The sequence below is a fragment of the Papio anubis genome, chromosome 2, assembly GCF_008728515.1.
Source record: "Papio anubis isolate 15944 chromosome 2, Panubis1.0, whole genome shotgun sequence".
NCBI lineage: Eukaryota > Metazoa > Chordata > Mammalia > Primates > Cercopithecidae > Papio > Papio anubis.
Window position 1 is genome coordinate 58,916,753 of NC_044977.1, and position 25,634 is coordinate 58,942,386.

Sequence of the window (25,634 nt, forward strand, 5' to 3'; positions counted from 1 at the left end):
GCAAACTAAATACAAAAGTCATAACTTCTTCTACTAACACTATTATAGAACTCCTTGGGGAATGTCATTGTCATTTAATTGTTAAGTCAAAGAGCCAGACCTATTTTGCCTGATGTTGCCCTTAGAGATCCACACCAAAAGTTGGTTAAGATGACTTAGTTTCAAGGGCCCCAGCTTCCAAGTAAACAGAGGTAATGATCCATGTGTTTTAGGATCCCGGCATCTGGCAGAATGTCTTGCAAATACTGTACTTAGTAAACATTTGTTTCTTGCAATTTTTGATGCTCAGGCATCAAGTGGTTAACAATTATTTTCCATTGACAAAAGTATTCTTTCATACCCCCTGAGGCGTTTTTTGCTTTAGAAAAAATGGTAGTAGTACATGGTTATTTTGGATCCATGAAAATATTAGTTATAATATTCTTCTTTTCCCACTCCATTACAGTAAAACTTATTTGAGAGCTATTAAATAATAAGAACATGATTTTTTAAATAAGATGATTTAAAAGGAGAGGTATGTTATCATTATTGTTTATTTATTTGACAAACATTGTGAGAGCCTGTTATGTGCTAGGCACTTTGCTGAACATGCTGAGGAAGACAAAGATGTATAAATATAAAGACATGGATAATCCTGCTAATAAATGTTGGTTTCAAGCTTCATTATGCTGAGATAAGCATCTTGTCTCATCTACAATTTGTTACCCACTTCATGAGTCTCCTTTGCAAAAACAATTAATGATCCTGTTAGCAAATGTGTAAACAATGGCTATTAAATACATAAATATACCCATTTGGCTACTTATTTCCTTTTGCCAATAAAATAAATCTTTTCTTCTCTATTAATAAATGGCTATACACAAAAATAGTTTATAGATAAATTGCATTTAGACATGAAAAAATGCCCTGAGTGTGCAGTGGTAGAAATTATATAGGTTTCTAGAAACAGGAGACACTAGAAAAATTAATCACATTCCTTCAGGTCTAACTGCCTGTGGCCTTCCTGGTAACATTTATTAAAGAATTAAAAGTACATTCATTTTCAAGACTTTTGTTACAAAAATCATAGCTTCACTATACCTTTAGAAATTATATCTGCAATTATATTAGTTAATACTTTGTTTTAATACGTTTTCTCTAGGAAATGTTTCTGCTCATTCAGACACTGACTATAAAAGCAAAATGAAGTGTGGAGTTTAAGTTATGATTTAAAAAACCCTATTGCTAAAAAAGGAGAGGTGGTAGTTTTACATTCTCATTGCCTTCTTTAAATAACTGTCCAATCTTTTACTTCACACTGGCAATACAGGTAATGAATATAAATGCTTTATATTTGTAGAGCACTTGGATTTTTATGTGCAGTAGTAAGGCAGATGAGATACTTTGGCCAAATCAACTAAAATGAGCATTATACATATTTTTTACCTTATTGAGGTACAACATACACACGTTAAAGTGTGTAAAGTGCACTAATCCTGAGTGCACAACTAGGTAAGTTTGTATACCTATATAATCACCACCCAGATCAAGACCTAGAATATTTCTAGAGCTCCATACATCTCCTTCATGTCCCCCTTAGTCATAACCAACACTCCCCGAACTCAGGATAACCAATAATATGGCTTCTATTATCAATGATTGTTTTTGTCTATTCTTAGACATCTGAGTGGAATTATGCGATATGTATTTTTGCATCTAGTTTTTTTTCACTCAACAAGATGGGAGCTTCATCTATCTTGTTGTGTGTAATTGGCTGTTGTGTGTAGTTAGTTCTTTTTAAATTATTGCTATATCATATTATATAGTATGAATACAATATGATATATTTACTCATCTGATTGATATTTCAGTTGTTTCCAGTTTTTGTGTATTATGTGAAAAAAAGTCTTACTGGATAAAGAAAATGTGGTACATATCACCATGGAATACCACAACCATAAAAAAGAATGAGATCATGTCTTTTGCAGGGACATGGATGGAGCTGGCAGCTATTGTCCTTAGCAAACTAACACAGGAATAGAAAGCCAAACTCTATATGTTCTCACTTATAAGTGGGAGCTAAATGATGAGAACACATGGACACATAGAGGGGAACAGCACACACTGGGGCCTATCAGAAGGTGGAGGTTGGGAGGAGGGAGAGGATCAGAAAAAATAACTAATGGGTACTAGGCTTAATACCTGAGTGATGAGATAATCTGTACAACAGACCCCCATGATACAAGTCTACCTATGTAACAAACCTGCACATGTACCCCTGAACTTAAAAGTTAAAAAATAAAATAAAAAAGTTGTCACTAAAAAAAAGAGAAAGAAAAAAATCTTTTAAAAAAGTGTGTTGTTTGTTTGTTTTTTGTTTGTTTGTTATTAGTATTATTTTTTTCACACTCTGTTGCCCAGGCTAGAGTGCAGTGGCATAAACATAGCTCACTGTAGCCTCTACCTCCTGGGCTCAAGTGATCCTCCTGCCTCAGCTTCAGCTGGGACTGCAGGTAGGTGACACAACATCTGGCTTTAAATAAAACTTTTTAAAGGTACAAATAAGCTAAAACAAAGTAATGAATACTCAGAAGATCAAAAAGTAAATTTAAAGAGACTGAAGCTGGCTTTAAACTTTGGAGTATTTGCTGATCCTGGTGAACTTCAACTTTAATGATCACTACCTCTCAGTTTGTATAGGATAGAACAATTCTCATCCATTTTGCCAGAGGAAAAGGATTTTGCTAGAAACTCCCCGCATTAAGCTAAAATGAGTTTTAGGGTAATCATAAATAAGCCTAGCTCTGCAGGAAGTTGCAAAAAAATCCACCCACATTAAAATGTAGTATGAAGTGCAGAAGTAAAAGAAATTCATTCTGAAAGTCTATGTCCTCAAATCAGACCCTGTGGGTTTGAAGCCCAATTTGTACTCCCTAACTGATCCTAAAAACCTCAAGTCTAAAATTTTGATTAAAGTTTTCATAGTACCACCCAGGTTCCTGGATAAAACAAATGCAAATTCTTTCTAGGAGAATTCACTTTCAACTGAGGCCTCAAAAATTTCCACAAAGTTAACTAAAATAATATAAATCATGAAACACACAGGAAATAAAACACCGGAGGAAGAAACAGCAGAAATAGATTGATAAAGATATTGTGTATTAGAATTATAAAATACAGATTATAAAATGATGACTATGATGAATGAAATAAGAAATTGAAAATATGAGTCAGAACAAATGATGGCAAAAGGATTAAGCATTTTTTTGCAAAGAAGAACAAGGACTAGCTCATATCAATAGAAAATACAATACAAATAGGACAAAATGGAATTGAAATATATAAAATACATTTAATCAGAATTTCAAAAGGAGGAAAGAAAGAATAAAAAGATAATATCTGAAGAGATTACAGAAAAAAACTGTTTGGAATCGAGCAAAGGCAATTTATTCATTTCACAATGCCAATAAAAAGGAAAGAAATAAAATAATAGTAAAAACAGAACCCACACCTGTATACATGATATTGACTAAGCAGAACACAAAGACAAAGAGAAGATCCTAAAATCAGTTAGACAGGAAAGGTGTACTATTTTCAAATGAATGAAACTGAACTGGCAGCTGGCATTTCAAAAGCAACAGCAGAATCCATTAGGACTGTAATAATGTCTTCAATGTGTTCAGAGTAATTAACGCTACTTAGAATTGTATACTAATCAAAAAATATCTTTTTGAAACATAGGTAAAATCAAGACCTATTGAAATGAATAAAAACCAAGAGTTTGTCACCAACAGATTTGTATTCAAGGGACTTCCGAAAAGTATACTATAGACAGGAGGAAAATGATTCCAGATGAAAGGTGAAAAAAATAAGGAAAAATAATGAGTAATAAATGTTGAAAATATGATAGGAAACATAAACATCAATCATATATAACAATATCCTATAAGATTAAGAAATCACAAATAGAAAAGAATATTGTATAAATTGTACTTACAGTGTTCTAAGATCTTTCTGTTGCAAGGAAGGGTAAAAGTTGATTAGTTTTATGTTTAATAATTAAGTGTGCATGTTAAGACACTAGAGCGACAATAACAGAATAAAAATAAAATTAACTTCCACAACAGTATAGGGAAAAATTGAATTATAAAAGAAAATATAAAAGAAGACAAGAAAAAAAATGAGCAACAGAAAAGTTAAGACAAATAAAAAAACACAAAATAAGATGATGGAAGCACATCCCAAAATACAAGTAGTTTTTTTTTTTTTAATGGATTAAACACTTTAGATAAAAAACATAAATTGGCCAGGCAGGGTGGCTCACACCTGTAATCCCAGAACTTTGGGAGGCTGAGGCGGGAGGATCAGTTGATGTCTAAAGTTTGAGACCAGCCTGGGCAACATGGCAAAACCCTGTCTCTACAAAAAATGCAACATTTAGCCAGGCCTAGTGTTGTGCATCTGTAGTCCCAGCTACTGGGAAGGCTGAAGTGGGAGCATCACCTGAGTCCGGGAGGCAGAGGTTGCAGGGAGTGGACATTGTGTCACTGCACTCCAGCCTGGGCAACAGAGTGAGACCCTGTGTCATAAAATAAACTAAATTGTCAAAGTAAATTAATAAAATTCTAGCCACATGATGTTTATAAGAGGCAAATCAAAATATTAAGACACAGGAAGTTCAAAAGAAGGAGAATTGAAAATATTTATTGAGCAAATATTAATTTTAAAAAGCTGAAACATCTATAATGTCTATATTAATATAAAACATAATGGACATTAGGGTAAAAGAAATTACTAGAAATTAAGAGGGTAACCACACTATGAATAAAAAGCTTAATACAAATGAAGACATAACAATTCCAAATGTGTTTGTACCTATAGATGTAGATACAGAAATTAACGGAATTATACAAATAAAACCCAGAAAAAGACCCACAAAAGTATAGTCAATTGATTTTTCTCAAAGGTCCAAAATCTATTCTGTGGGGGAAAAATCATCTTTTCAACAATTGTTACTGGAGCAAGTACTTATTTACAGATTAAAAAAAAAAAAAGAATTCAAAGTAAAACTCACACTTTATAGAAAAGTTAATTCAAAATGGACAGGTGATTTTCCACATTTAAAGGAAAACATAAGGGAAAATCTTTAGGACCTACACTTCTGTGAAGCATTCTTAGGCTCAAGAACAAAAGCACATTTCATAAAAGAAAAAAAAATCAATAAATTGAATTTAATCAAAATTTAAAATGTTTGCTCTGCCAAAGACCCTATTAAGGGGATGAAAAGACAAGCTATAGACTGGGAGAAAATATTTGCAATCCATGTATCTGGCAAAGCACTCTTATTATCTGGAACATATATAGAAGTCTGCAGGGTCTCCAGTTCCTCCCACCTTCATTCTGTGTCCTGGCCAAAAATCATGAAGTGCCTTTACTGCTCTGTGACCAGCCAGCTTCAGATTTTTCCCAGGGGGAAAACCTTGAACATTCCCAGGCACTGATAAAGATATCTATGTTGTTGCCAAAAACACTGAAAGAAAGTGGTCTCAGCCCTGGGCCAAATTCCTGAAACTTTCACATAAAGTCCATACCTCAACCCCTGGCTGCAAACATCCTAGGTAGAACATCTCTTTTCTTTTGCTGTTCATCATGAGGACCACTGCAGCACTCTAAGTTCCCCTAGTAAATGTTTTGGACTGATCACTTTGGCATTTAGTGTTTCTTTCTTGGAATCCTGACTAGCCCCATCTCAGCACAATTTGGGGCACTTTCTTGTGGAAATTCCCCTGCTGCTGCTTTTGGGGTGAGTCCCAAAAGCAGTTAGGCAGGATGAAACAATTGGCATAGTCAACAGGACTCCAAAGAAATGGGGCAAAGAGGAACTGATGGGGTACGTCCTGTAATGGTGCAAGGTTCTATGTGAGGCTTCTGTGGCCGGCTTGCTCCATGCTTGCAGGCCTCCCTGGGAATACCAAGATGCTCCAAAAACTCCAGTTGGCTTGATTAGCCTTATGGAGGGTTTGAAATTGCAACTGGCCAGCAAGGAGGCCAGGTTTCTAGCAACCGGGAAAGGCTGACCTCTGTTGTGGCCATCCACCTAGCAACAGAGGCTCCTCTGGCAGCAGAAAGCCAGGTGGGCAAGTTAGAGGAGGAATTACAACTGGAAAGAGACGTACACTCCACTCTGTTAGTTCCCAACAGGGTGGATAAAGTGGAAGAAGGGGAGACTGAACACACGGCATGCTGCTATGCCAAATGGTGCAGTAAGAAAATACCTAAAGCCCTGCCATCGTCCAGTCCCCCAACTGGGATGCCAAAAAATAGGAACCCTTAGACAGTGAAAGTGAGTCTGACAGATCCAGATAATGGAGGGGAACTTCTGAGGATTCACTCCCTCACACAGAGTAAATTAAAGTAAGCCCACAAGGCAGGAGCCTGAGGCCCTCCACTACTTGCCAATCAAACATATCCCTTGAGCGAATATACTCCTATAGAGGTTAATTGATCTGGCTAGCCATTTTTGCCAGAACCCGAAGGAGTTCTTAGCCACTTGGCTGGGAAGATTATGGGATGGTGGCACTGACTGGGTGGTTCTGTCTGGAAATGAAGCTGAAAATATTATCATTGTTACAGCATATCCTTCTATTGGGCAATGCTTACATGGCTCCTGTGCTACTCCTGCGATAGACCAACACATCCTAACCTATAGGGAAGCCTGGCCATCCAAGGGGTATACATACACCTGGGGATCCAGCACCTTGGAAGACAATCGAAGAGACCCAGGCTTTGTTCACGAACTGGCAATGCAGGTGGCCGTCTATGCCCCTGCTTTCCGGGGCATAATAATGCCACATTCATGGCCGGTATGTGCAATATGTTCCTAAAGGCCGCTCTGCCTGGGTGGAAGCAAACACTTCTTCCCATCTTAAGTCCCTTAGCAGGGGCTCTGGTTGAAATAAGGGAATTCGAAACTATGGCAGTGCAGCTAAAGTGAGGAGTGCTGTAATAATGGGGGAAACTTAAGGAGACAAGTAAAGGGAAAAGATAGAGATACAGCAAAATGGGTGTCAAGGGGTAAAATATGGCAAGATCTTCTGAAGACAGGTATGGAAAGAGAGAAAATAGACAAACAACTCAGTGAAGTTTTCCTTAGACTTTGAAAAGTCCTAAAGCCCAAGCAGTAGTGTGCCTAAGATTGATTCTAAACCCTCAGCAATACCTCTGGAAGAAGAATCCAAGGTAAAAGGGTAGTGAGCACCACAGCCCCTACCAGAACAGGACGGTCAAAGTTCTTCTTAATATAGAGCCATTTAGGGGGACCAAAGGCCCCATGTAGAAATAGTGATTCACTGGTACCCTTAAAACAAAGAATTTCAGTTCTGGCAGATACAGGAGCTGAATACACTGCTCCTGATGTATGTAGATGGATACAGAGATACATGCATCCCTGTGAGATGAGTACATCTACTGTTACAAATTAGGCATGTTCCACCAACCCCATGGTGGTTCTATATCTCCCCAACCCCTGAGAACATTGTGAGAATAGATACTCTCCTGGGAGCTGCCCTTGAAACAACTAAAGGTTAATTCCATCTCCAGGTAAGGGTACTAAGAGTCATGCTCCAAAAGGAGGCTAGATGGGAGCTGGTGGTATTATTCTGCCCAAGACAGGTGGTGTGTATCAAACACTATCATCTCCCAGGAAGGCACAGAAAGATAACAGCAACTATTCAGAAACTGGAGAAGGTGGAGATCGTGCATCCAGCGCAGAGCCCATACAACAGCCCTATATGGCTGGTGTGAAATCTTGATGGCACCTGGGGGATGACAGTTGATTACTGGGAATGCATAAGGTGACTCCATTAATACATGCTGCTGTCTTAAATGTGGTTCATATAGTGTATAGGCTGACTACTTGTTTAGGTACGTGTGTACTGTCCTGGATTTAGCAAACACTTTCTTTAGCATACCCTTAGATCCAAAGTCCCAGGACATGCCTGCCTTCATCTAGGAGAGCCAACGATTAATTTTTAAAGTGCTTTCCTGGGGTGTTTTTATTGCCTTACCGTCTGCCTGGTTTGATGGCTGGTGATCTCACGGTTTTGGGTGATATCTTAGCCCATTTGTATTGCCATAAAGGGAATATCTGAGGGTGGGTAATTTACAAAAAAAAAGAGGTTTATTTGGCCCATGGTTCTGCAGGTTGTACAAGAATTCTGGTGCCAGCATCTGCTCCTGGTGAGGGCTTCAGGCTGCTTCCACTCGTGACAGAAGGTGAAGGCGGGCAGACATCACACAGCAAGAGAGGAAGGAAGAGAGAGGGGAGGGAAAGTGCCATGCCCTTCTCAATTACCAGTTCTCATGTGAACTACAAGAAGTTATGCACCCCCTCAACAATGGTACCAAGTCGTTCACAAAGCATCCCCCTCCATGATCCAAACACCTCCCACCAGGCTCCACTCCAACACGGGGGATAACATTTCAACATGGACTTTGCAGGGCCAAACAAACCATATCCCAATCATAGTAGGTGATATGCTCAGCATTCACCAGGAACATTATATACAGATTTTGCTAATTTATACAGATTTGAGTATTTTGCACAGGCTACCCAAAAGGTTCTAGAGCACCTGTGGTTCAGCGGATGGGCCATCAACCCACAGAAACTCCAGGGGCCAGGGGGCATCATAAAATTCCTGGGCATGGTTTGTTGAGTAAGAGTTGGGTTTGCCACCAGCTGTGATTCAGTAGATTCAGGTATACCCATGGCCCCAAACAGTTAAAGAACTACAACCCTTTGTAGGTCTTCTAGAATATTGAAAGACCTTCATTTCCCCTTGGCCAAATGTCTCAGGCCATTATACTGCCTGATAAAGATGGGGGGCACATTGGGACTGGAGCATTAAAAAAGAAGTGTTTACTCAGGCAAAGGCCTTAGTGATGTAAGCACAAGCCCTACAAATGTTCACCCCTGCAAAACCATTTGAATTAGATATTTCTGTGACTGAGAAAGGAATAGGTTGGGCCCTCTGGCAGAGGGAGAGCAACCAACAAATGCCCTTTAGCTTCTACTCGTAATTGTTCAGGGGGCCTGAGCAATGCTATATCCTGTTGGAAAAATAGTTCCTTGCAGTTAACCAGGCCGTCTTGCAAACAGTGTCACTAACTGGAGATACATCAGTGGAATTTAAAACAGCTTACCCTATTAAGCATTGAGTGGATGGCCTATTTGCCATGTCCACATCATCTGTAGCACAAAATGGTACTCTGGTTAGGGGTCACACAGATCTCCAGCAGAGCAGGCATCTTACATCCAGCCATCTGTCTATAAAACTATAGGCCCAGTTGGGACCTAGACAATAAACTGTAGATTTAAAATCAGTCCCAACACCACCCCCAGAGAAATCTTATCAAATAAAGGAAGGAGAAAAAACCCACTCAAGGGTGCTTGGTACACAGATAACTCCAATGTGGGTCAGCTACACAGACGGACTTCCGTGGCTATGCAACCAAGTATCCACACCATATGGGTGCAGTCTGGAACAGGGTATAACAGCAAGTAGGCAGAGCCCTGAGCTGTCTGGATAGTGATGATGAAAGAGCCACACCCAGTAGCTCTGTGTACTGATTCCTGAGCATCCATGAAAGGGTTGACACTGTGAATAACTCTATAGGAAAAGGATCAATGGTCCATAAATGGAAGGCCATTGTTGGGGCAGAACTACAAACAGACATTTAAGACCGATTACATCAACCAAGGCTAAAGTTGCAGTGTTCTACATAGCAGCTCACCAACAGTCACCTCTTGGAGAAATATGAAAGCAGAAACCTGTCCCGAGCCCGGTCAGTGGTCACCTGGAAAAGCAGGTATAGCATATTGGATACATCAGAAGGGAGCTCATAGGGGTGCTGCATACTATTTGGAAATTGGTCCAGCACTCTGGCTTACTAGTGTCCAAACAAGACAGAGAAAAGACAATACAAAATTGGCCCAACTATTGCCAGGCCCCTCTTCAGCAAGCACCAGAGGCCACTGGAAATGTAAAAAGAGGGGAGAGAGCCATCAACACGTGGCAACTAGATTATATTGGCCCACTCCCTAATTGGTAAGGGATATCAATATACACTGACATGCATAAACACTGAGTGGCCCCTTGCAAGCTTTTCTCCATTGAAAAGCAAATCAGACCTTGACTATACAGAGTCTGCAATGTTTGCAACTAATGTATGGTACCCTAAAAACAATCATAGTGACCCAGGGAAGCATTTCCCAGGCTCCCTCATCCAAGATTGGGCAGAAAAGGAGCGCATGACATGACAATTTCATCTGCCCTACAGCCCACAGGGAGCAGGACTGTTAGAGAGGAAAAAACGACCTCTTCAAAGAACAAATTAAGCTCTTGACAGGACTCCCCTCATTGAGAAATTGGACTGTGGTTTAAATGGAAGTTGTATGTGCCTTGAATGAAGCTCCTATCATGGAAGGAAAGTTGGCTTATGAACATGTAATGAATATAAACAGTCAGGTGCAAGCCACAGGGGTATGGAAAAAAGCTAAGCCTGGAATTCAGTTCCACATGGACTGGCCTGATTTTATGCTCCCCTTGTCCCATAAACCCTGGGCAGGGAATTCTGAAGTGAGATCTGGGGTAGAAAGTACCACTGGGCTGGACTAGCAATCCTTCTTCCCCTGAGGTGGGAGGCTGCCACTGCCCTGGACTTGACCCCCACTTTCCTTTTCCATGAAGGGCCTGGGGAGACACACTGGCAGTGGACAGGCAGTGCCTCCATACCGCTGGGCACCAAAGTGGCACTAATACAGTGGATTTCACCCAGACTATCACTGTGGAGTCTACAACACTTCTCGCACTGGGACAGAAGGTCTGTACACCCCTCCCGGAAATGTTCCCAAGGCTTCTGAGATTATTGCAGAGGGAGAATCTAACACAAGTTTTATTACACAGGTGGGGCAGGAGGTCCCACCCTGTATTCCTAAACATTTTTTGTCTTTTTGCTGTTTGCTTGAGCTGCCTTCTCCTTTACTGTTATATCATCCCCTCCAGAGCTCGGATATCCCGTGAAAATGTTTTGCTGGCCTGGACCCACTGCACAGTCCATAGCCAAGGCTGATCTAATTGGCAGATACATGGCCTTATGCCCCTGAGTAGCTAAGGAGGAATGCCCTGGTAGACTGAGCCACTTTGTACAAACCCATATAACTGAACAACACATGGGAATGGGTACTCTAGATACCTCTGACATGTGTACAAATGTGATAGGGATGCGACATCGGGCAACCCTGAACACAATGTGAGTTTTCCCTGAACATGTCCCACAGGGAGGCAACAACCAAAGCCAAGACTTCCCTGAAGACAATCCCATCCTGGCAATAGGGATCATACTGGCAAATGCAGGATGGATTTTTGTGCCTCACCCCTACAGCAGGGATGCTCTCTGGGGTTAGAGAGATCTGTCGGGAACAAAGCAATCACTCCAAAGACACTCAGGTAAACAATACCAGATACCTAGGGCTCCTCCCAACTGCTGGAAGCCAACACATTGTTATACTTAGGGACACAGACTGATTTGCCACAGACTGGTAGGCCAGCAACATATTGGATTGCTTGATTGGTACCTAGTAGCTCAGTAGTACTCACCTCTGGCCCTGGGTTCCCCTAAGATGGCTTGGATGATATACCCTTGGCTTCATGTAGGTGCCCTCCAGGATCTCTGACAACATCCCTGTCCCCCTCATTGAGTCCATCTGTAGGGGCTGGTGAAGTAGGTCTGTTTTTGTTTGCTTGTTTTTGGTGGGATGACTGATTGACTGTATTTGTACCCCTGGAAGGCTCTGTTGCTATTGTGCAGAAGGTGGAAGCCTTCAAAGATACGTCTTCAGAGCTCTGAATGACACTGAGCATGGTTTGGAGTCCTTGAACACTGAAACAGCCACATTGAGAAAAGTGTCCTATGGAACTCAATAGCTCTACACATGCTGACAGCTGAGCAGGGAGGAATCTGTGCCCCTTTAAAACCTGAACGATGCCAAAGAAGCTGATGTTAATCAATCCCTCCTTCATTTACAAAAGCAATTACAGCTAATAGACCACAGGGGTTTGACTCTTGGTGGCTTACAATACAATCATAGTTTTCAGAATCGGAGCCTCAGTGGAAAGCACTGCTAGTAAGCCTTTGGGGAACTGTGATTTTAGGTCTCGTCACATGCACCTGTATTTACTGTTGCTGTTTTGTTGGCAATGTGTCATAAAGTTAGGGAAAAGGACCTTACAAGCAATTCCATCCTTTCCTGCCAGCTTAGGGAACATCTCAGAAGAGATGGGTGTGTGAAATTATAAGAGCCAGTCAGGGGTGTAAATTGTAGTCCCCCAACTTTCTTTCCATCTCCTGACCAAACATCACAGAGTGCATTGACAGCTCTGTGACCCGGCGAGCTGAAGGTTTTTCCCAGCAGGCTTGACCAAACTAGAGCCTTGAACATTTTCAGGTACTAATAAAGGCATCTAGGTTGTTGCCCAAATCACTGAAAGAAATTAACCTGGTCCTGAGCCAGATTCTTTAAACCCTCATATAAAGTCCATGCCCTGAACTCCTCACTGTGGACATCCTAGGTAGAACACCCTTTTTCTCTCGCTGTCAGTAGTGAGGACTTCTGCAGCATGCTGTAAGTTCCCTTAATAAATGCTTTGAACTCATCACCCCAGCATTCAGTGCTTCCTTTTTTTGGAATCTCAACCAGCTTCATCTCTGGATGGCTTGGGCACTCCTTTGTGGGAACTCTTCTGCTGCCCATTTGGGGTGACTCCAGGTGCAGATTAGGTAAGATGAAACAGTCTCAAAACTCAACAGTAAAAATCAAGAAATCCATTAGAACATGGGCAAAGGACATGAAGAGATATTTTAGCAAAGAGGATATACAGATGGCAAATAAGCACATAAAAAGATGTTCAGTATCACTATTCATTAGGGAAATGTACATAAAGACCATAATAAGAAATGATGATCCATTCTGTTAAAAATTTCTATTACAACAGGTAAAATAAAAAATATTGACAATAGAAAATGCTGGCAAGGATGCAGAGAAAGTGCAGTTTCTTAAAAAACTAGGCATATACTTACTAGAGGACCCAGTAATTATACTTCTGGACATGTATCCAGAAAATATAAAATGTATGCCCATACAAAACCTGTAACAAATATTAGTAACAGCTTTATTTTCAATAGCCAAAAACTGAGAGCATGTCGCTCAACAGCTAAATGATTAAACAAAATGTGGTACATCCATACCATACACTACTATCAGCAATAAAAAAACAGTAAACTATTAATACAACAAATTTGGGTGTGTCCCAAAAGCATTATGCTGAAATTGAAAAGCCAATCTCAAAAGGTTGCATACTTTGAGGTTCAGGTTATATAACATTCTCAAAATGACAAAATTATAGTGATGGAAAAGAGCCTGGTGGTTGCCAGGGGTTAGGGATGGCAGTAAGCAGGATTTCAGTCTAATTATAAAAAAGAATAGAAGACCTTAATCTTCTATTCCCCTAAATAGATCTGTGTCTTAATTGCAGTGGAATCAGTGTTGAGAAATCTACACATGCAATTAAATGACACAGGTCTAGCCACACACATTGTGCCAATGTCAATTTCCTGGTGGAGATTACATACTATAGTTATACAAAAATATAATCATTGGGGAAAACTGGGTGAAGCATAGGCAGAATCTCTCTGTACTGTTTTTGCAACTCCTATCACTCTATTATTTTAAAATAAAAAATTAAAAATAAATTAGATAAATCCACCATCATAGCGGGTGACAATGTATGGCCATGTCCCAACCCAAATCTCATTTTGAATTGTAGTTCTTATAATTCCCACATGTCTTGGGAAGGACCCAGTGGGAGGTCTTGGGTGGGTCTTCCTCATGCTGTTCTTGTGATAGTGAATAAATCTCATGAGATCTGATGACTTTATAAATGAGTGTTTCCCTGCACAAGCCCTCTGGCCCACCAACATGTAAGAAGTCCCTTTGTTCTTCCTTCATCTTCCACCATGATTGTGAGGCCTCCCCAGCCATATGGAACTATGAGTCCATTAAACCTACTTCCTTTATAAATTACTCAGTCTTGGATATGTCTTTACTGGAAGCATGAGAATGTACCAACTTACGGATACCAGGAGTGGGATGCTGCTATAAAGATACTCGAAAATGTGGAAGCGACTTTGGAACTGGGTAACAGGCAGAAGCTGGAGTTGTTTGGAGGGCTCAGAAGAAGACAGGAAGATGTGGGAAAGTTTGGAACTTCCTACAGACTTGTTGAATGGCTTTGACCAGAATGCTGACAGTGATATGGAAAATGAAGTCCAGGCTGAGGTAGTCCCAGATGGAGATGAGGAACTTGTTGGGAACTAAAATAAAGGTGACTCTTGCTATATTTTAGCAAAGAGACTGGTGGCATTTTCCCCTGCCCTAGAGATCTGTGACTCTTTGAACTTGAGAGAGATGATTTAGGGTATCTGGTGGAAGAAATTTCTAAGCAATAAAGTGTCCAAGAATTGACTTGGGTGCTGTTAAAAGCATTAGCTTTATGTATTCACAAAGATAAGGTTTGGAATTGGAAGTCATGTTTAAAAGGGAAGCAGAGCATAAAAGTTTAGAAAATTTGTAGCCTGATGATGTGATAGAAAATAAAAACTCATTTTCTGAGGAGAAATTCCCTGCTGCAAAAATTTGCATAAATAATGAGGAACCAAATGTTAATCACCAAGACAATGGGGAAAATGTCTCCAGGGCATGTCAGAGGTCATCACAACAGCCCATCCCATCACAAGCCAGGAGGTCTAGGAGGGAAAAATGGTTTCGTGGGCTGGGCCCAGGGCCTTGCTGCTTTGTGCAGTCTTAGGACTTCATGCCCTACAACCCAGCCATGGGTTAAAAGTGGACATTGTGGAACTCAGGCTGTTGCTTCAGAGTATGCAAACTCCAAGCCTTGGTGGCTTACATGTGGTGTTGGGCCTGCAGGTGCATAAAGTCAAGAATTGAGGTTTGGAAACCTCTGCCTAGATTTCACAAGATGTACGGAAATGCCTGATGTCTAGGCAGAGGTGCGCTACAGGGGTGGAGCCCTCAAGGACAACCTTGGTGAGGGCAGTGTGGATGGGAAATGTGGGTGCAAGTCCCCACACAGAGTCCCCACTGAGGCATTGCCTAGTGGAGCTATGAGAAGAGGACCACTGTCCTCCAGACCCCAGAATTGTAGATCTACTGATAGCTTTCACTGTGCATCTGGAAAAGCTGCAGACACACAACACCAGCCCATGAAAACAGCTTTGTACCCTGCAAAGCCATGGGGGTGGAGCTGCCCAAGACCATGGGAGCCCACTTCTTGCATCAGCATGAACTGGATGTGAGACATGGAGTCAAAGGAGATTATTTTGGAACTTTAAGTTTTGACTGGATCTTAAAAATCAACATAGATATTCTAGCTTTACTGATGGTAAGATTCAACTAGCACCTGAAAATGTCTACAAGAGTTCCCCAAAGGTGAAAGGACCACATCCAAAGCTTTCCTTACACAGAGGTATAGAAATAGTTTGTCAGGTGTATGTCTGATTACAGTGCAATGGAAAATGACAGGCTTTAAAAACTTGGCTCTAAGGCTGTAAAGACTTTTCAGGAAATCATCTATAATATGGTAAAAATAAACTAGGCTTAATTGAAATTTTACTCCGAGTTCTGATATTCCATTTTTTTACACAAAATCAACTCATTTAAAAACCAGATGGAATAATTTGTAAAAAAAAAAAGGGAAAAAAATGCAGAAAATCTAAGGAAATATGAATCATCAACCATATCAGAAAACTGAAGCTTTAGGTTAAGGTGTGGCACCCGTGTATCATTTTTATTCCCCAGTCATTTGTTTCCAATCCTTGCTGAATCTTTAAGCCTTCTAAAGTCCCTCAAAGCTCTCATCAATACTTGAACATGGGTCAATATACCACTAGCAGTCACATCAAACAGGAAACAAAGACCACTAGCAAAGGACCAACTACAAATGATGTCAAGGAAAATTTAGAGAGCACAAAAAAATGCTTCATTTCTTGGCTATTTATTTTTCTGGATACCACATTGATTTTCATGGCAGTATCTTTTATTTGTTTTTATTTGTTGTTGGTGCTGTAATCCTAAGGAAATTTGAATTTCAGCATCTAAGCTCTATTTCAGGTAAACAAAGCAAAGGTGTAGCAAAGTATCTTTCAAGTTAGTATCTTCCCTCATAATCTGAGCTCCTTGAGCCATGTTATTCAATCCCTTGTATGTCTGTGCATCCATTAATATTTTAAAAAATACTTTGTATCTGTTGTCTTACCCCTAAAAATGGAGTTCAGAAAATATTGTATGCATTATTTTAACAAGTAAATGCTGATTATCTAATCTGCACATGTATTTTGCTAGATGCTGGATCGATTTTTCTTCAGAAAATGGAATAATGTAAGTAGTAGCATCTGGCAAATGTTAGAAGTTGAAATTTTCCCTACCATTTTATTCCACTGATCAAGCTTGCATTCATTCATTCATTCATGTGTCCATGTGCAGTAAACATATACAAAATCCTCTTTTTATGCTGGATTCCATAGAGGGACTTAACATCTCTATACTTGAATTTCCTTATCTGTAAAATGGGAATGATAATAATAATAGTATTTCATTAAGTTTTTGCCAGGAATGAGTTAATGTGTCTGACACCATGGGTCTGGCATATGCAAGGCCTATGCCTATATTGATTACTGTTTCAGCCTCAGAACTTTAGGAAGTATTACCTGAGGCACCCCATCAAGCACCCCATTATGGTAGCATAGCTTTTATTTGGAAGGTGTAAGCCCAAAACAGTGAGGGTGAGATTAAAAAAAAGAAGAGGAAGAAAAGTGAGGCAAAGAAAAAGTGATGTGAAATGATGTTTCTCCACTTTACAACAAGCTTCCACGAGACCAACAGGACACTCAGGAGATATGTTTGCCTGTCACATACAACTTCTCCAGAAAGACTGCCAAGAAGAATCACATCTTTGGGCAGTCTGTTAGAGAGAGGAAGCTGGAGAAATTAATCTGCCCAGGTCTCTTCCACCTTTCATTTTCCATTGAGCAATCCTCATCCCTTACATCTTTGCAAGTTGCAATACCTGACTACTCTGAGGCTTTTCAGAAAACCAGATCCCACACTCAGTGCTGTTGTGTTTCATCCTCACAGTTTTTTCTTACATGCTACTTGCTGTCAATAAAGCTATAGAATGAGGACCAAACACAACACTAAGGTTGCCTTTGAATCAAACCTCATTTTCACAGCTCTCAGCATACTGCAGCAGATACAAAGCAGACCTTTGAAATTAGTCAAGCAATTTTGAGCTCTAGATCTGCTACTATGTAGCTGTGCAAATTTTTTGAGTTGTCTGAGTCTTGTTTTCTTCATCTATAAAAGGGAAACGTTAATATCTACCTCATAGAGCCGTTATAAAGGATGAATGAGCAGTAAAGTAATTAGAGCTGTGATTGGCACATAAATGTTCAGTAAATGTTTACTACAACCATAATTATCATTGCACACAAATGAGAAGACAAGGAAAGCCCATTCAGACCACTGACTGTGAATCTACTAGGATCACACTGAAAGGAACACATTACAGCCTACAGCTACACCGGAAAAGTAAAACTGAGTAACAACTATGATGGATTGGATTAACATAGAAAGCCTGAATAAATAATTCAGAATCCAAACTATATATTTCCCTCACTTGCCTGAATTATCCAAAAAGTTGCCACGTCCCCACTTCAATTTTCCTTATAGATGCTGCCATAAAGTCACATGCTTATGTGTTTCTTTGACAGTCATGCTTAGAAATGCGTCACTAGAATCAAAATGCATTGAGATCAGATGTTATCAAATCCTATTTTATTCTCCCCAGACAGAGTCATACAGAGCCTTAAGACCTGCAGCAGTGTTCACTGCAATATATTTATAACAACATTGCAGTGAGCAATGATATCACTACAGTCTTATTGATGGATGCCTGCCTGTGAGATGCTTAAATTTTTAAAACCGTCTTCTTGCAGATTGTTCTACACACTCCCTCCCCGCTTGCTTGAGGCTTCAAATGGCTACTTTTTGATATTAAAACAAGCACGCTATACAAGAGACCTGTTTTACATCATAACAAAACAAAAACTTAGGTTTTTAAACACTGTTTGACTTACCTTAGGCAGAGAAAGAAAAATAAAAAGCTCCCATTTATTTAACCTTCTTGCTTTTTAATAGATGTATGTTTTACTCCTCTTCACTCCTCTTTCTTTTGAACCTAGAAAAACTAGAATTAAAGAGGATACATTAGGAGAAAGAAAAAACTCAGACTAATTTTCTTTAGATTCCAATGAGTTACGACACCAACTGTCTTAGTTCAAGCCTAATATATTAATCTGTACTCCAATGATTTGACAAGCATATTTGATGCAACTAAACTGGGTGAAGTTTAGGCACAGGTCTAAACACTCGTTCTCAATATTACTATCAATTATGCTTGTTAAAAATTTCAGATTTTCATGCATTGCATCCCGTACTGATATTTTTATTCAGGAAGTCTGGGGTGATAAGTAGGTATCTGCATTTTTAACAAGTACTCCAGGTGATGATCCTGCTACCAGTAATTCATGAACCACAGTTTGAGCAACTGATTAAAGTGTGTATCAGCCATTTATAAACCAGAGTCAGAAGAGAAGGTGCATCTGTCTTCAGTAACTCTGACATAATAGCACAAAACACCTGGTAGCTGAATACTAAGACTGCTGGAAGTTCAAGAATATTTATATTGAAGGTAATAAAATGCTGGTGTTTTCCCCAAATTCAATGAAAATCATAGCTGCCTCATCCAAAAGCAACTGATTAGTTTCTCAGTACTTTTTACATCCTTGCTGATGTGCTTGCATTTCCAGATCAAGAAAATTAAGCCAAGCTTCTTTGACTGGTTTCTAAGAAGACTCTCTGTTTTATACAACCTTCTATGGTACTCAGGAAGAAATGATGACTGATTCATTCCAAAGATATTCCCATACATACAACCAAGAATGTTTCAAGAAACTTCTACTGAATTCAAAGCATGTTTCGCTTCGAATTTTATGTGATTCATGACCTTTTTCTTGCTATTTGAATTTTCCTACTGAGTCTTTCCTCCCAGTTGTTTAATGATGTTCTGCGGTGACCTCCCACAGCTTCAAAGTAGCACCAGTAGAAAGCCCACAGATGCATGAGATAAATACATACCTAATGTGTTCAAAATAACAGTAATGAGCACATATGCTTCCAGGCAAAATGGCTGCAGAGCAAGTGTGGAAAATAGATTCTGCCTCCATGCTAATTTCAGTTAATTGATATTGGCTTCCATGTAGGATTTTATTATGACAGACTGTGGGGCCAGATTTTCCAAGGAAGATTTTAACCTAAAGAATAAAAACTAAGTAAGAAGCAACCCAGTATTTTATTTTTACTTATACCAGTGCTCAAGTTATTACATGCAGGCATCAGATAAAGCTGAATTGGGAAAACTCAATTTGGTACAAGTAATAAGTAGGCCCTGTTGCTTTCTTATATGCCTATCTTCATATAGGGGACCTCATTTTATTACATTTCACAGATACTGCATTTTTTACAAATTGAAGGTCTGTGGACACCCTGAGTCAAGTAAATCTATCAGCAACATTTTTCTAACAGCATGTGCTCCCTTCAGGTCTCTGTGTCATATTTTGATAACTCTCTCAATATTTCAAACTTTTTCATTATCATCATATCTGTTACAATGATTTGTGATCAGTGATATCTGATGTTATTATTATCATTGTTTTAGGGCACCACAAACTGCCCAACATAAGATGGAAAACTTAATTGATAAATGTTGTGTGTGTTCTGACTGCTCCAGCAACTGGTCATTCCCCCACCTCTCTCTCTCTCTTCAGTCTTCCCTATTTCCTGAGACAACAATATTGAAAGGAGGCCGGTTAATGACCCTACAATGGCCTCTAACTATTCAAATGAAAGGAAGACTCACACATCTCTCACTTTAAATCAAGAGCTAGAAATGATTAAGCTTAGTAAAAAAGGCAAGTTGAGAGCCAAGATAGGCCTCTTTCACCAGTTAGCCAAGATACGAATGCAAAGAAAAAGTTCCTGAAGGAAACTAAAAGTACCACTGCAGTGAACACATGAATGACAAGAAAGCAAAACAGCCTTATTGCTGATATGAAGAAGGTTTGAGTGGTCTAGATAGAGCTACAACATTCTCTTAAGCCAAAACCTAATCCAGAGGAAGGTCCTAACTCTCTTCAATTCTGTGAAGGCTAGGAGAGGTGAGAAAGCTGCAGAAGAAAAGTTTGAGGCTAGCAGAGTTTGGCTCAGGAGGTTTAAAAAAGAAGCTGTCTCCATAATATAAAAATGCAAGGTGAGGCAGGAATTGCTGATGTAGAAGCTTTAGCAAGTTATCCAGAAGATCTAGTTAATATTATTCATGAAGATGGCTACACTAAACAACAGGTTTTCAGTGTCGATAAAAACAGCCTTATATTCAAAGAAGATGCCATCTAGGACTTTCATAGCAAGAGAGAAGAAGTCAATGCCTGACTTCAAAGCTTGGTAGGGCAGGCTGACTCTTTTGATAGGGGGTAATGCAGCTGGTGACTTCAAGTTGAAGCCAGTGCTCATTGACCATTCTGAAAATCCAAAGGCCCTTAAAAAATATGCTAAACCTACTCTACCTATGCTCTATAAATGAAACAAAACTTGAATGGCAGCATATCTGTTTACAATGTGGTTTACTGAATATATTAAGCCCACTGTTGAGACCTACTGCTCAAAAAGAAAAAAAAAAAAAAAAGGTTCCTTTCAAAATATTAATGCACAGTGAAAATGCACCTAGTCACCCAAGATCCCTGATGGAGATGTACAAGATTAATGTTATTTTCATGTGTACTAACACAACAACCATTCTATAGCCCATGGATTAAGGAGTTTTTGACTTTCAAGTCTTATTTAAGAAATACATCTTGTAAGGCTATAAATGCCATAGATAGTGATTCAGCTGATGGATCTTGGCAAAGCAAACTGAAAACCTTCTGAAAAGAATTCATCATTCTAGATGCCATTAAGAATGTTCATGAGGTGGAGAAACAAGGTGGCTGAAGAGAACCCTCCAACAATCATCCTCATTGCAGGAACACCAAATTGAACAATTATCCACATAAGAAAGTACATTCATAAGAACCATAAATCAGGTGAGCAATCACAGTACCTGGTTTTGATATCATAGCAAGCAAAGAGGCACATAATAGGATACAAAAGACAGTCCTGAATTATCTACACTGCCCCTCCCCACCCCACCCTTACCCCCTGCAGCATCATGTGGCATGGAGAGAGAATCTGTGTGCTTGGGGAAGGATAGCAAAGTGATTGTGGTACTTTGCACTGGAACTCAGTGCTGCTCTGTGATAGTGGAAAGAACACAAGGCAGAATTCAGCCAGCACATGTGGAGGGAGTATTTAGACCAGCCCTAGCCAAAAGGGAATCATCCATCCCTAAATTCAGAACTCGAGTTCCGGTTAGCCCCACCACTGGGGGCTAAAGGGCTCTGGAGTCCTAAATAAATTTGAAAGGCAGTCTAGACAACAAGGACTGCAATTCCTGGGTAAGCTCTGGTGCTGTGGAAGGCTGTGCTAGGGCCAATGGACCTGGAGTGCTCACAACCCAGTGAGACACCAGCTGGGGCCACCAAAAAGTGCTTGCATCACCCTTTCTCCAACTGCAGAGAGTACAGCTTGTAACTTGTGGAGAGACTCCTTCTGCTTAAGAAAAGGAAATGGAAAAGTAAAAAGGATTTTGTCTTGCAACTTGGGTACCAGCTCAGCCACAATAAAATAAAGCACCAAGCAGACTCATAAAATCCATGATTCCAAGCCTAAGCTTTCAGATGGCAGTTCTAGACCCACCCTGGGCTGGAAGAGAACCCACTTCCCAGAAAGGAAAGATCCAGGCCTGGCGAGATTCACTATCTGCTGTCTAAGGAGGCCTTGAGCCTTGAACAAACAACAGCAGTAGCCAGGCAATAGTCACCACAGGCCTTAAGCAAGACCCAGTACTATGCTGGCTTCAATAGTGATCCAGCACATTCCCAGTGGTGGCTGTCACATGAGTGCTTGTGTCACCCTTCCCCCAATTCTAGGCAGCTCAACACACACACAGAGAGAGAGACTTTATTTGTTTGGTGGAAAGTAAGGAAAGAGGAGAAGAGACTCTGTCTGGTAATCCAAGGAATTCACCTGGATCTTAGTAGGATCAACAATGCATTACACCTATGAGTCTGCAAGAGTCACAGTGTTACTAGGCTTGAGGAACCCCAATGCAAATATGGCTGCAGTGACCAAAGTTTTAAGACTTAGATCACAACACTCACTTCCCTTTGAATACTTGGAAAGCCTTCTCAAGAAGGATGGGTACAAACAAGCCCGAACTGTGAAGATGAAAATAAACTTAACTCGTCAATGCCCAGACATTAATGAACATCCATAAGAATCAAGATCAGCTAGGAAAACATGACTTCACCAATTGTACCAAATAAGGAACTAGTGACCAATCCTTGACTGACAGAGATATGTGAACTATTAGACAGAGGATTCAAAGCAGTGGTTTCAAGGAAGCTCCAAGAAAATTAAAGATAACACAGCGAAGTAATGCAGAACTCTATCAAATAAATTTTAAGAAGAGATTGAAATAATTTTTAAAAATCAAGCAGAAATTCTGGAGTTGAAAAATTCACTTGGCCAATTGAAGAATGCATCAGAGTCTCATTATAGTAGAGATGATCAAGCAAAATAAAGAATTATTGTTTGAAGAAGACTCTTTGAAAACACACAGTCAGTGGAAATAAAAGAAAAAAGAATTAAAAAGAATAAAGTGTACCTATAAGATTCAGAAAGCTGCCTCAAAAGAGCAAATCTAAGAGCAATTGGCCTCAAAGAGGAGGTAGAGGGAGAGGTTAAAGTAGAAAGATTATTCAGAGATAATCATAGAGAACTTTCCAAAACTAGAGAAATATATCAATATTCAAATACAAGAAGGTTATAGAACACCAGACAGATTAAGCCCAAATAAGACATTTAATAATCAAACTCCCAAAGGCCAAGGATAATGACAGTAACCTAAAAACAGCAAGAAAAAAGAAAAAAATAACATATAAAAGAGCTTCAATACATGTGGCAGCTGACTTCTCAGTGAAAACCTTTCAGGCCAAGAAAGAGGGTCATTATGTATTTGAAGTGCTGGAGGAAAAAAAAAAAATCCTAGAATATCATATCTGGCAAAAATATCCTTCAAAGATAAAGGAGAAATAAAGACTTTCCCAGATAAACAAAAGCGGAGGGATTTTGTCAACACCAGACCTGTTCTACAGAAAGGCTAAATTGAGTTTTTCAATCTGAAAGAACAGAACATTAACGAGTAATAAAAACTGAAGGTACAAAACTCCCTGGTAATACTAAGTACACAGACAAATACAGAATATTATAACACTATAATTGTGGTATAGGAACTACCCATATCATGAGTAGGAAGACAAAAAGACAAACCTATCAAAAATGATAATTATAACAGATTCTTAAGACATAACAGTGTAATAAGATAGAAATAGAAATAGCAAAAAGTTAAAAAGTATGGGTGATGAAGTTAAAGTGTAGAGCCTTTATTAGTTTTATCTTTGCTTGTTTATTTGTTTGGTTGGTTTTCTAATTAGAAAATAATGGGTAATAAGATGTTATTTGCAAACCTCACGGTAACCTAAAATCAGAAAACCTCCAACAGATACACAAAAAAATGAAAAGCAAGAAATTAAGACACACCACCAGAGAAAATAACGTTCACACAAAAGAAGATAGGAAGGAAGAAAAACAGGTAGGCAGGCAGGCAGGCACAGAAGACCAAAAAACAACAGGCACGCAGGCAGGACCAAAAAGCAACCAGAAACCAAATAACAAAATGGCAAGAGTAAGTCCTTACTTATCAATAATAACATTGAATGCAGATAAACAAAACTCTCTAATCAATTTAAATACAAAAGGCTAAATGGGTTTTTTAAAAATTCAACAATCTGATGGCTACAGGAAACACACTTTACCTAAAAAAGACACACATAGACTGAAAATAAAGGTATGGAAAAAGGCACTCCATGATAATCGAAACTAAAAAAGGGAAGGAGTAGCTATACTTACCTCAGACAAAATCAATTTCAAGACAAAAACTATAAAAAGAGATAAAGAAGGTAATTATATAATGACAGAAGGGTCAATTCAGCAAGAAGATGTAACAATTATAAATCCATGTATAACCCAACACTGAAGTATTCAGATATGTAAAGCAAGTATTCAAGCCAAAGAGAGAGACAGACCCAAATACCATAGTAGCTGGAGACTTCAACATCCCACTTTTATCATTGGACAGATCATGCCAACAGAAGATCAACAATGAAATGTCATACTTAATTTGTCCTATGGACCAAATGGATCTAATAGATAATTACAGAACATTTCATCCAATGACTGCGGAATACATATTCTTATCCTCAGCACATGGATCATTGTCATGGATAGATCATATGTTAGGCCACAAATCAATTCTTAATTTAAAAAAAAAATAGGAAATTATATCAAGTATCTTCTCTGACTACAATTGAATAAAACTAGAAATTAATAACGAGAGGAACTTTAGAAATTATACAAACACATGGAATTAAACAATATGCTCCTGAATGACTAGTGGGTCAATGAATAAATTAAGAAGGAAATTAAAAACTTTCTTGAATCAAATGAAAATGGAAACAGCACACACCAAAACCTATGGAATATAGCAAAAAAACACTACTAAGAAGTAAGTTTGTAGCAATAACTGCCTACATCAAAAAAGTAGAAAAACATCAAATAACAATGCATCTTAAAGAACTAAAAGAGCAGGAGAAAACCAAACCCCAAACAAGTCTAAAAAAAGAAATAATAAAGATTAAAGCAGAAATAACTGAATTTGAAATTAAGAAACCAATATACAAGATCAATAAAACAAAAAGTTGGTTTTTTGTAAAGATAAACAAAATTGATAAATCTTTAGCCAGACTAAAAAGAAAAAAGACTCAAGTAAATAAAATTAGAAATGAAAAGAGAGAGATTACAACTGAGATCACAGAAATTCAAAGGATCATTAGAGTCTACCAGGAGCAACCATATGTCAATAAATTGGAAACTGTGGAAGAAATGAATAAATTTCGAGACATATATAACCTACCAAAATTGAATGATGAGGAAATCCCAAAGCCTGTTATTGAATAGACCAGTAACAGGAAATGTAATTGAAGCCAAAATAAAATGTCTCCCAGCAAAGAAAATCTAGGACCTGATGGATTCAATGATGAATTTTATCAAACATTTAAAAGAGAACTAGTATCGATCCTACTCAAGCTGTTCCTAAAAATAGAGGAAGAGAAAATATTTCCAAACTGTTTATATGAGGCCAGTATTATCCTGATACCAAAACCAGACAAAGATGCATCAAAAATACAAA

The 25,634-nt window shown here is 39.0% G+C and overlaps 1 long non-coding RNA gene across 3 annotated transcripts in view; it reads right to left on the bottom strand.

Annotated features, from left to right (window-relative positions):
* Nucleotides 1-20,879, bottom strand: part of LOC103881939 — a 42,245-nt gene extending 21,366 nt beyond the window's left edge. For 2 of the 3 annotated variants that reach the window (XR_004182119.1, XR_002520327.2), the window contains exon 1: nucleotides 18,250-20,879. This is a non-coding gene — a long non-coding RNA (uncharacterized LOC103881939). The remainder of the gene's footprint in view (nucleotides 1-18,249) is intronic. The other variant, XR_002520328.2, reaches the window with a different exon arrangement.
* Between the last annotated feature and the right edge of the window lie 4,755 nt (nucleotides 20,880-25,634).